This window comes from Diabrotica virgifera, chromosome 3 (assembly GCF_917563875.1).
Source record: "Diabrotica virgifera virgifera chromosome 3, PGI_DIABVI_V3a".
NCBI lineage: Eukaryota > Metazoa > Arthropoda > Insecta > Coleoptera > Chrysomelidae > Diabrotica > Diabrotica virgifera.
The window spans coordinates 15,364,514-15,378,205 of NC_065445.1; the positions used below are offsets into that span (position 1 = coordinate 15,364,514).

Consider the following 13,692-nt stretch of genomic DNA (forward strand, 5'->3'; position numbering starts at 1 on the left):
ACACCACAGAACGTATGTGAAGATTGAAGAAAATGTGAAAGAAATAGGGCCAGCCATCAAGATAGATAAAACTAAAGCGGGATAGATAAAACTAACATGTATTATTTAATTTATCTTTGAGACTACATACCTTCCCTAGTAAGTGGCATGACAGTTATATAACTCCTTTATTTAAAAACAGTGACAGAGACAATATAAAAAATTATAGGCCTGTTGTTATGTTATCTGCCATCCCCAAACTTTTTTAATTAATTTTAAACAAATATCTTACTTGGCACTGTAGAAATCTCTTGATTAATGAGCAACATGGATTTAGGCAGGGTAAATCTACATCTACAAATCTTGTTTTATACCTATCATGATTATACTGTCAGGGCTTTTGAAGATGGGTACCAAGTGGACTTCATTTATACTGATTTCTCGAAGGCCTTTGACACAGTGATCCATTCTTTACTCATCTTTAAATTAAGATGTATTGGTTTTACTGAGTGGTTTCTTTCATGGTTGAGTAGTTATCTTGATGAAAGAGTTCAGTTTGTTTTTATAAAGGGTTCACTTTCGATTCCTATCTCAGGGGGACAGAGTTGCTCGCGTCCGTGGTCTATCGTAAGGTACGATCACACGTGTCCCCTGGGTACCGCTAAATGAGCAGCAGCGATTCGTCGTTACGCGCGCTGATCCATGAGTGTACGAATCCCTACTCGAAACGGCCCTTCTCAGGGCAGCGACGCAGACCTCAAAGTCATCTTCTGGAGCGCTGGAGGTCTAAGCAACAGCAAGTTTTTAGAACTCAAACGAAGCGTTCTCGAAAAGAACGTTGATATATATATATATATATATAATATATATATATATATATATATATATATATATATATATATATATATATATATATATATATATATATGTCATTGTAGAGGCAGGAGCCGCTAGACACACCTCACCTCTACCCTACAGTTGCCTATTCAACCCATGTGCTGAAGAGGAGTCGACAAGTAGCGTCAGGAATTATCATCGGAATCAAAACCCCTCTAGTATGCAAGACTAACATAATTCACGAAATGCAGGATAGAGATAAACTGGAAATGTTCCAGGTCGAAGTCTGGAAAAACTCGAAACATGTCACCCTTTTCTTACTATACAATCCGCCAGATAATATACCTGCATTGGAATTGGTAGAGCAACAAATCCAGCCAAGTACCATCATAATTGGAGATTTCAATAGTCCATCCACGAGATGGGGCTACTCTAGAACCACCAACGTTGGGAAACACCTCGAGGACTTTTTGGATAACAACTATCTTGATGTAGTGAACACCCCACCTACGTTCTTATCGTTTAGAGGAAGTCAATCAAGGCCCGATCTTGTCGTAACACACCCACACATTACAGGGAAGACCAGTGTAACCCTCCTGGACGACGCAGCAGGCTGTGGTCACCGCGCTCTGCTAGTGACATGCAAACTGGCAAAGGACAAAAAAGCCCAAAATCGCGCCCCGCGCTGGAATTTTAAAAAGGCGAATTGGAAAAAGTACAGGGAATGCACAGATGAAGTCCTTACTCAACTAACACTACAAGAACCAGAAGAAGCAGCAAAGAAAGTAACCGAGGCCATACTTAGATGTGCAAAAGAGTGCATACCGTGAGGTCAAATTAAGGGGTATAAGACTTTCTGGTCCCCAACGCTATCCAAATTGAAAGCTGCCAGAAATAAAGCCAGGGGCAAAGCTGAAAAATCCAGGCAAATGAACGATTGTGTAGAGCTTCGAAAGAGACAAGCGATCCTAACTCAAGCCATTAAGTCAGGGAAAAGAGAAGCTTTCAAATCCTTCCTTGCTAAGCTCGACTTCCGAAAAGACGGCGTCAAAGCGCACAGGTTCGTTACTACGCTAAACAATGATGGAAACAAGCAACAGCAAATGCCAATGAGAGGCATGGCTAGAGAACTCACCACACATGCCGATATAGCAAACGAACTCTGTAAACACTACACAAAAGTGAGTAATATTAAGATAAATAAGAGGGAGAGAGCAAGACTGTTGCACTATCCCCCTCCCCGGCGGATGAGCAAAAGTATAAAGGACATCTGTACAGAAGATTTCTCGATATCGGAGCTGGAAGCGGCTCTCTCTGACACAAAAACGAAAAAGGCAGCAGGGATTGACGAGTTGTACCCGGAAATGCTTAAATATCTGGGAGCCGCAGCCAAAAACACCATTCTGAGCTTGATTAACCTAACATGGAATTCAAGAGTCCCAAGTCAATGGAGGAAGAGCGAGGTCATACCCACCCTAAAGAAACAAAAAGACCCGAGCCTGACTGATAGCTACCGGCCAATATCCCTCACAAGCTCCTTATGCAAAGTAGCCGAAAAAATGGTTCTGGACAGACTGAACCGAGCCATAACCCATCTTGAACTGACTGACGACGCACAAGCTGGCTTCAGGAAACACAGGAACACCATGGACCATGTAGTCGAGTTTGCTCAAAAAGTCAAGGATGCTTTCCACCGTAAGATGTCAACAGTTGCAGTGCTAGTAGACCTCAAAGCTGCATACGACACAGTATGGAGAGGTTTGCTGTTACACAAGATAGCGAAGTCTGGAATTGACGGTAAACTGTTCAATTGGATAAAATCTTTTCTCGGTGAAAGGTATCAGAGAGTCAAATTTCACAACCATTGTTCCAAATTCAGACTACAAAGACAAGGGCTGCCACAAGGAGCTGTCATCAGCTGTCAATTGTTCAACCTAATGATAAACGATGTGCTCGCAATGATTAGAAAGACACCTGGAGTTAATGCCCTCCTGTATGCCGATGACCTCCTAATATGGGCATCAAGTAGCAGTCTGAAAGCGCTCGAGGGAGTAATGAACCAGGCTCTCAAAAATCTAGAAAAATGGGCGGATAAAAACTGCCTAACTGTCAGTACAACCAAAACCGTATATCAAGTACTTACCCTTTCAACAAAGCAGACTGCTGTCAAGCTGACATACAAAGGAGTCGACCTGGAAAGAGAGGATGTAACAAAATACCTGGGGGTGTACATAGATAAGAAAATGACGTGGAAACCTCAAATCGACGACATTGCAGAGAAAGCCACAAAGAGATGTCGACTGCTCAAACGTCTCACAGCAACAAAATGGGGCGCCACGCAAGATGTCTTGGTAGCAACATACAAAACCTATGTCCGGCCGATACTAGAATATGGGAGTGAAGCTACAATAACTGCGAGTACAAACACCACCTCCAAGCTTGAAGTCGCCCAGAACACTGCCCTTCGCGTCATCACCGGTGCTCCAAAATCAACACCGATTACATCAATGGAAGCCCAGACCGGTATTGAACCAATACAATGCCGCAGAGAGCAACACGCGTTAACCTTCTGGGAAAGGCAAAGACGAATACTTCCACAAAAATGTGACGAATATAGACAAGCAGCCTCACGTCTTAAAACACAAACCACTCCGCTTACAGTAGCAAATCAAATCATGGAAAAATACCGCATTGACCTGTCGAAAGCCGCCCCCTTCCCAGCGCAAACTACACTCGCCCGCTGTCTACCAAACACAGAATTGCGTCTTGAAAACCATAACGACCCGAAGCACTTATCGTCAGACATTGTCCTAAGGAAAGCCGCCCTAGAGACGATACACACCAATTACCCAGCGCATGAGTGGCTCCACATCTACTGCGATGGCTCCTCGATGCCGGACTCGGGAAGAACAGGAGCAGGATATGTCTCAACGTTCTCCAAAGGCTCCATAGCTGTGGGTGCCCCTCTCACCAACTATGATGGCGAAATTGCTGCTATACACGAAGCCGCTAAAAGTCTCGAGAATCTCCAACACCCCCAAAAAGTTGCCTTCTTCATCGACTGCCAAGCCGCAATCCTCGCCCTGTCGACAAATCGATATACCGACTGTGCCCAAACAATATCTTGCCGCGTCCAACTATCGAACTTGCTGGAAAAAGGGTGGCTGATTACTTTACAATGGATCCCTAGTCATGTCGGTGTTGAAGGGAATGAAGCGGCGGATGAACTTGCAAAAGAAGGCACTACTCTTCCACAGCCCCCTAGCTTCCAATCGTACACATCAGCAAAGTCCACCATTAAAAGAGGAATCAAAGCGAAGATAAAAGACCAGCAAATACAAGCCGGTGCTGGAAAATCTTGGGCCCACCTAATAGAGTCACCAATCCCTCACAACTTGCTGAGACCCATCAGTGTAGCCGCGTTCAGAACAACTACGAGGCATGACTACCTGGCCTCCCATCTACATCGCATCGGCGTCCGTGAAAATGACAACTGTTCACTATGTAATCAGCCCCAGATGGATGCTGCTCACCTCCCAGACTGCCCAGCCCTGATAACAAACCCACCCGAGGAGGATGAAGATCGCCTACGAGAAACGGCTCGTCTATACTGGTCAGCGCGCCGCCAAATGGCTAACATGCCAAGGGTGGGCGTTGGCTAGTAAGTAAGTAAGTAAGTCGATTCCTATCTTAGTCAGTTCAGGAGTCCCACAAGGCTCACATGCGGGTCCTCTTCTCTTTAACTTGTTTATTAATGATATTTCTGAGGTAATAAAAGTTTGTCAGTTTTTGCTATTTGCTGATGACCTTAAGCTATATTTCAAAGTTTCAAATCTGTCTGATTGTCTAAGGATCCAGGAAGACTTGACTTCTCTATACAATTGGTCTCTTTCCAATTGTCTCCAGTTGAATAAAGATAAGTGTTTTGTTATATCCTTTAGCAAATCTAAAAATAATGTTGTGTTTGACTATCACATTAATACAAGCCTTCTATCAAGAGTGACTAAAATAAAAGATTTGGGGGTGTTATTTGACAGTTCCTTGTCATTTATCCCACACATTAACAATTTGTCAAATAAAGCATACCGTAATCTAGGTTTTATCACAAGAAACTCTCGAAATCTTTCCGTACCCACATATAGAATTTTATATCTACCTTCGTCCGTAGCATCCTGTCTTATGCTTCTATAGTATGGTCACCATACTATTTTAACCATATTTACACCCTTGAAAAAATTCAAAATAAGTTTCTCCGGATTTGTGCTTATAGATTAAACTTAAAGAACATGTCTTCAGTGGAATTAAAGTCAAGGCTTAATATCAATTCCTTAGAAGACTACAGAACTAAATGTGATTTAATTTTTCTCTATAAACTACTTGACCATACCACCAACTGTTCTGATTTATTAAGTCTTATCAACTTTAGATGTAGCACTAGAATTCTTAGAGGCATGCCCGTATTTTCTATAAAACACTATCACACCAACTATGTCAAATTCTCTCCAATTAACAGGATTCAGACACTGGGAAATGACTTTAGTCAATCTTATGATCTGGTGGATACAAGATCTGTAAGATTTAAGCACCACCTGACTGAGTATGTAAGGAATCGAAGATGAGTGACCTTTATCTTTATCTTGGAGTCTTCATTTCATTTGATTTTAATTGTCAGAGATTTTTTTTTTAATTGCATGGACTTTATGTCATTTAGCCAGTCACAACATGAGGTATCTAGTGTCGTGTGCAGTGTATGTGTTGACTAAGTGTCTTGTTACTTTGCAAAGAGACACTAGTTGTATCCGAACGTCTGCGGTCAGAGATTTTCATTTTAATAATATTTTCAGGAAATTTAATTTACTTAAATTATAATCATTTGTTTAACAATACTTAATAAATTGTTTATTACTTAGTTTAGTATTTGTGTTATGGTTAGGATACTTTATTTTTGTTATTTGTAAAAATGGGGGACATCCCGTAATAAATAAATAAATCAAGCCCTACTACAAGCAAGGAACCAATGAAACTAACAGAATTTGATAATAGATGACACTAACAGTGAAGTCATAAAACAGATGGCAGTGAGAAGGAAAAAATATGGAAACTGCTGGATGGATAATACTTCCTAACAAAGCATACTTTTCCCTGTTGCAGCAGGGCACAAAATATCCATGATATTTATATAAATATCAAAATATCGGATATATATGACATATATCTGATATATATCCAAAATTGATATTTATATGATATTTATGATATTTTGGAAAACATTTCAATAGAGAAACTAAATTGACCAAAATAAGACTCTAAATGTAGAATGTAACAATATAAAAGATATATTTTTACTTTAAATAAAAAATATAACAGTATAAAATATATATTTTTACTTAAGGTTGATCTGAACCCCCCCAAAAATAAACTACACATTCAAAAAATTTGAAAAAAATTGAGAAGGTATATGTGATCACTAGAAGTATTTTGACAAATTTTGAGCAAACTTCATGTTTTCGTTTTCGAAAAAACTCAAAAAAACTCATTTTTTTCAAGTATAAAGCGGGAAAACTAAACATACAATTTTGTTAATTTTCTTACAGCATAAAGATATAATCCTAGGAAATACTTATGAATTTTTTTAAAATTTTTGAATGTATAGTTTTGCCACAGTAGGAAAAAATAATATGTTTCGGCTTATAATAAAGCTACCGGTAAGAAATTGGATAAAATTTCAATAACAACATATATAAAACTGTAACAATGGAAAATATTTCCAATAAAATGTTGAATATTTTTTCCTAAACATATGAAAAATCTCGTTAAACAAGAATTATATCTTGAATTGCCGCTAAGAATTTGTGCCGCCATGACATTGCGCCATCTACACCATCGGTAATATTTATGTTCGATAGATAGCAGTGCCTTCTGCTTCAATCGCGTCACACAGAACTTTATCCTAACAGCGTTGCCATATCAATTACTTTGTACAACAAAATGTTTTAATGTTAGTAGGTAATATAAGCCTACTACTATAACGTCTATTTATAACGCATCAACGTGACCTTCTGAAATTAATTTAACTACTTTTGTTGAAATATTTTCAGTCCCCTTGGCCGTATTAGATTTTGATATATAAACCCTAGTTGGCAATTGGCATTTTAATGTTTTTAAGTACCATAAAGTTGTCTTTTTTTATTTGCATTTTTTCATGTATCTCTGAAGCTTTGTATTTGACTATATTTTGAATTGGAATTGGATCATAGTCTTCATTTGTCAAATAGTGTTTCTAATAATACCATCCATGGTATTTCTCTTTTGTCGCACTTTTATGTTTATTAAAGATTTTAATTGAAATTATTACTTTATCTTTAAAATTTTCATTGTCCATTACTTTTTGCATTTGTGGTGAGCTAAATTTAAGGGAAAACAATTGGACGATATGTAAATAGATATGGAGTAAGAGCAGTAAATAACCACTTCTAAAATTAATTGAGGAGAGGTTAAAAATATTTTCACCTTCATATTAAAAATAAAAAAGGATCAATATACAAGGAATAATAGGTAACAATCAATTTTAAAAATCTTACATCTATATTGATTTCTTCTCTGTACGAAAACAACAGAAATAAATAAGACAAAAGAAAAATGTGTTGTCACTTAATAATACGTATGTTAAATAAACGTATTGATTAGTCTGATGGAAGTAGAACTTAAAACTGTTATATGGAGCTAATCTGGATCGGTATAAATTAAATGAGAAAGAAAAAAATCTAATAAACAGTTTCTTTAAGAGCAGGAATAGAAAGATTATGGAATATTAGAAAATGAAAACGGCGCGGCAGAATAATCATCGATAAAGAAGTAAAAAGAGGAAACGCGATAACGATATCTGGAACAATTGTTTTATCTGATAAGAAACGAAGAACAGCCAGAAATTGCTATCAAAATAAAAAATATAGTAAAGCAGTGTGGATTGTTTCTGTGTTTGAAAAAGGTTATGGGTTTTTACGACCTTGTCCGGACGGGTCAGTAAGTGACAATAATATTGTGGAAGTTAAGTGACTGTATTCATCCCGAGAATATACATCTCTAGAGGCAGCCGAATCCATAAAAACATGTAGCTTGTTAAGTGAATGTCCCTAAAGAAAACAATAACTTCTTCTTTAGCCTGGTTGCATCCACTCCTATACAAAGGCCTCCCATGAGTTCTCCACTCTTCTCTGTTTTGTGCTATTTGGTACCAGTTTCTCCCCACTTTTGCTTTGAAGTCATCTAGCCATCGTCTTTGTGGTCTTCCTCTGCTACGACTATGCTCGCGTGGTCTCCAATGTAAAATGTTTCTCGTCCACCTTTCGTTGTTTTGCCGTGGCACGTGTACTGTCCTATCCAGCTCCATTTCATTTGCGCAATTCTTCCAATAACATATTCCACCTTCGTCCTGTTTCGTACGTCCCATTTCGAATATGTTCTCTCAGAGATACTCTTAAGATAGCTCGTTCGATGGCCCTCTGTGTTGTTCTTAATATATTGGCTAATAACCCTGTAAGTGTCACGGTCTCCACTCCATAAGTCTTATCTGGTAGAATACAACTGTTGAGTACCCTTTTTTTCTAGATTTATTGGTATCTTTTTGTTTTTCAACACATCACTGAGTCTTGCAACTGCTGCCCAAGTAATTCAGATTCTTATAGCTATCTCGTCCGTTTGATTTTGTTTGTCTAGTTTGATCATGTGACTCTTCGACACTTTCGATCTCACTTCCAACTAAGTCGATTCTGATATTTTGATTTGTCATCACTTTTGTTTTATTTAAATTCATTTTTAAACCGCCTTCCTCAGATTCATGTTTAAGCATCTTTAGTATGTAGATTGGTTCTTCTGTATTGTTGCTTATGAGCACTATGTCATCGGCAAATCTTAGATGACTTCCTTGCGTTATTCATTCCGTTTAATACGGTCCAGAGTTCTATGGAATCGAATGCCCCATTGTACAGCAAAAACAACAATACAAATGAAATATTAACGGTAGGCGGCCAGCAGTCTGAGAGAGTAAAAAATATATTTACTGGGAATGGTAATCACAGAAAATAACGATTATACTCCAGAAATAAGAGAGAGAATTGAAAAAGCACGTGCCAACTTCGTGAAAATGAAAAAGATTTTATGCAGCAAAGATCTGATATTGGCCCTCAGAATAAGGCTAATTATAATATGTTATGTATATGGTATGTTAAACAGTAAATGGTTAAGTTTAATTAGTTACCACTATAAACAGACCGGATTAACCGATAATAGTATAAAAGGCCCGGTTTCAGGTAAAATTTATTTTAGGCTTTATTATGGGAGTACCGTCTAGTCAGTGTTAATTGCAAAAGACCAACTCTGTCTACCTCGGTGGCTTATCGCTCCGGGTGGGTCTTAACAATGGGCCAGGTCAGATAAATTTAATAATATTTACGACCGCACTAATTGAACTCAAACCATTTACTGTTGAACAAACCATACACAGTGTGCTTTAATACTAAGGAGCTGAATCATGGACATTAAATCGAAATGCAATAAATCGACGAGCAAGACAGAGAAGAACTAGTTTTGGTGTTAGTGAAATAGTTTTGAGTATTTTTTTCTGTTAACAATCATTTTTAATATCTTTATTATAACCTTTTTGGACCTTATTCTGCGGTATCTCATGAAACTGATTACGCAAAAAGATCTCATGGGAATATTTTTCTCAAGAAACACGATGTTTTCGCCTTGCTTAAACATATTTTGCCGAATTTAAAATCAAAATCCTATTCTTTTCTTCTATTCTTTTTCTATCATACATTGACTTTATTCTCTCAGATATTTTTAGTTCTTAACACGTTGATGAACAGAACGTCTATAGACGACATTTTTAAAATAACGAGTTATGACAAAAAATCGGTAGATTTTTGTAGATTTTTTGTCACATTACATCTACAGATGCATATGAAATATAATACGACATCCATGGTCGTCGTCCACATGTTTACAAAAAACATATTGTTTCCATAAAACAAATTTAGCAATTTGGCTATTACACTGGCGGACAAAAAATTTAGGTCACTAGATGAATTATTTGATGCCTTGGATTTCCTAAACCTGTTGTCCGATTTGAATGATTTTTTTTAGTATGTTATAGCTTTATTATTTAAGAATCTTAATGTGTTAATATTGTTGCTAGACAGGTAAATGTCATTTTATACCGGGTGTAACAATCATACTGTGTTTTTCCTTAAAGTTCGGAACACTCTGTGGAATATTATAGTATAGATAAAATATTGAGATTAGAACTCAATTGTAGCCTTAGGCTTTCTTAACATTTTCTTTTCTGATTCATTTGCTTATGTTGGATAATAAAAAAAGTTAGGTACTTTAATAACTAGCCATGTTCTTCATCAATACAGGGTGTTTCTAAATAAGGGCGACAAACTTTAAGGGGTAATTCTACATGAAAAATAATGACAATTTGCTTTATAAACATATGTCCACAAATGCTTAATTTCCGTGATACGGGATGTTGAATTTTTTCTTACCAACTGACGGTTTATTTCTTGCTCTAAAACCGATTGAGATATGCAACTGAAATTTGGTATGTTTTAAGAGGTAGTTATTGCGCATTGTTTGACATACCATTAAGAATTTTATATTCACCATTGGCGTGCATACGGGTATAAATATTTTAGATACATCCCGTATGCACGCCAATGGCGAATATAAAATTCTTAATTGTATGCCAAACAATGCGCAATAACTACCTCTTAAAACCTACCAAATTTCAGTTGCATATCTCAATCGGTTTTAGAGCAACAAATAAACCGTCAGTTGGTAAGAAAAAATTCAACATCCCGTATCACGGAAATTAAGCATTTGTGGACAATGTTTATAAAGCAAACGGTAATTATTTTTTCATGTAGAATTACCACTTAAAGTTTGTCGCCCTTATTTAGAAACACCCTGTATTGATGAAGAACATGGCTAGTTGTTAAAGTACCTAACTTTTTTATTATCCAACATAAGCAAATGAATAAAAAAAGAAAGTGTTAAGAAAGCCTAAGGCTACAATTGAGTTCTAATTTCAATATTTGAGGCGTCCAGAGCAACAGTGGACTAACCCACATCCCACAATTTTACCAAAATGCTTTTAATACATTAAAGTTATGCATTACTTCAGTGTTTTCAGATGCAGGGTGGCTGAAGCAACCATTGCTTGAACTAGTCTGCATCTGAAAACACTTAAATAAAGAATAACTTTAATGTAATAATATCGTTTTGGTAAAATTGTGGGATGTTTGTTAGGCCACTGTTGCTCTGAGCGCCTCATTTTATCTATGCTATAATATTCCACAGCGTGTTCCGAACTTTAAGGAAAAACACAGTATGATTATTACACCCGGTATGAAATGACATTTACCTGTCTAGCAAACAATATTAACACATTAAGATTCTTAAATAATAAAGCTATAACGTACTAAAAAAATCATTCAAATCGGACAACAGGTTTAGGAAATCCGAGGCATCAAATAATTCATCTAGTGACCTACATTTTTTGCGCGCCAGTGTATATTCTACTTTGCAAAATTCATATAGTGTCACAACACTTGCTTATACATTTGACGCACTGTCCGTCAACGTGTTAAAAAGTTTATGTATAAACAAAATTTGTGCTAATACATTTTTACAAGATTGCAAGCGGTCATAAAATTTTATTACCATTTTTCAGTGTGAGATAAGAGATGACTAACAACTGGAATATTTAGTTACCGAGAAACATAATATGCAATTAGTCTATGATGTGAGGCCGCTCTCGTCTGAAAAAAATTCTGATTTGGTTTCTTTGCGGATTCCTATTCAAAAATGTCCCCTTTAAATAAATCAGAAGGGTGCCGGCGAAATTTTTGGGCAGAATTTGTCTAAACAATGTTTCTAAACAAATTCACAAGATTGGTAATTGGTATTTAGTGTAACTCAATCTGAATATTTCTAAATCTATTTCGATTATGACTGGTCCATGTTGGCTGAGGGGGGGAAACTATGGAGTACGGTTCGGAAGCTTGGGAGTAGTTGCAACTGTGAGTTACTCGAAACCCAGCATAGATCGAGGTTGCGCCTTTGCGCCATCTCCTATAAAAGAAAGTAGTTTTATCTTTTAGACTATGAATAAGGTGAATATTGATTTCTTCGGCCAACTCCAGGAGTTTCCCTCATTTACATATGGTGACTGCTTAAGTCCTGTAAACTGTAGGTTGGTTGTTGGTTTTCCACAATTTTGTCGTGCGATATGATTGGCGTATGTAATTGGTACATTGTAACTAATTAAATAAATAAATAAATTGTTTAAAAAACTATGGTAATAATAATATACAAAATTTAAAGAGAAGTAGTCCCGGTTGTCTGGTAGCTCCCGCATGAAAAATGCTTCCCATTCAGTTTCTCTGGAATTCCTGCTCAAAAATGTCTCCTTTAAACTTTATGAGAAGGGTGCCGGACGGCATTTTTGGGCAGAAATTGTTTAAATAACTTTTTTCTACAACCGTGTTAAAAATGCAATTTTTAGCACTCCATACGAGCGTTAAGAATGCTACTTTAAGGCACTAGTGCTTTAAAATTTTTAAGGCACTGCAGTTAAAAGTGAATTGTCAAATTGTGAAACGTAAAAATATTTATATTTCATATTTCATTTATTAACATTAATATTAATAGTACAACTTGCTCAATTTGAAAAAGGTAGTTTAAAACGTTTTGTAAAATTTAAATTAAACTGTATTATTGCATTTTTAACACGCTTGTAGAAAAAACTATTAAAATTTGTTAGAATATACTTACAACAATAAAAGTAGATGTTATTCTATAGTTGTTATGTTATGATTTACGTATTGACAATATAGACGGTTTTGATGTAATGTCAAGAAAAATATAAAAATGGAATGTCAGTCAAGTTCAAGTAAAAGTTTTTGTAGGTATTGTCATTGTCCTGTAAATGAGAATGAATAAATTATAATTGTTGATATATAAGACGTTTGTAGAAAAAATATTGTATGATATACGTGTTAAAAAGTACATTTTTAAGGCACTTTAATGTGAATTGCAGAATTCGCTTCGCTGATTCTGCAAACTTTCACATGCCTGCCTTAAACGTGTACTTTTAAACTTTTAACACTTATATCATAAATAACTATTAAATTTTATTTTTAACGCGCATAATTAACAAGTAAAAAACGATTTATTTTTGAAATAAGCCCCGGTTACCCAGCAAAATCTTAAAATTAAATGTTTAAGCTTCGATTTTAGGCACTTGTCAACTACAAAAATAATAATAATTATCAGTTTTCAAGCCTCTAACTCGAATATGCGTATGTTCGCATTTTTCAGATTTTAAATCGCTTATAACTCAAAAACTGTGAACTTGTCAGAAAAATGAAAACAAACTTTTTTATTTAGTATTACCCTAAAAACCTGAAAAAATATTTTCCCGTGCAAAATAGAAGATTGTTGAAATAGAACCTGCCGCATCGGCATTAAAATTGGATGGACGCATAATAACATCAACGAATTGAACGAATATAATATAGCTCATAGAGAAAGCTTTTATATGAAACAGATGGTCACGTTTATAAGGAGGCTTGTTGACGAGGGATGTTACGGCCGCAGAGCGGGCGGTGGTGAGATGACGGTGACTACGGACGTTGTCAGATCTATGCACCTCCATAGCACCTACTCAGTTGGAACGCAAAATCCTATGCTAAAACGTTACAGGGCCGTAAACTTCTACTCACTATATATTCTTTGATACATTTTAAAAAGAACGGTCTAAATTTAAGACAGAACCGACTACTCTTCATAATTTTGAAAAAAAAATGT

The 13,692-nt window shown here is 36.3% G+C and overlaps 1 protein-coding gene across 1 annotated transcript in view; it reads right to left on the reverse strand.

Annotated features, from left to right (window-relative positions):
* LOC114327144 (protein-L-isoaspartate(D-aspartate) O-methyltransferase) overlaps positions 1 to 13,692 on the reverse strand; it is a 39,912-nt gene that overhangs the window by 23,013 nt on the left and 3,207 nt on the right. The window lies entirely within an intron of this gene.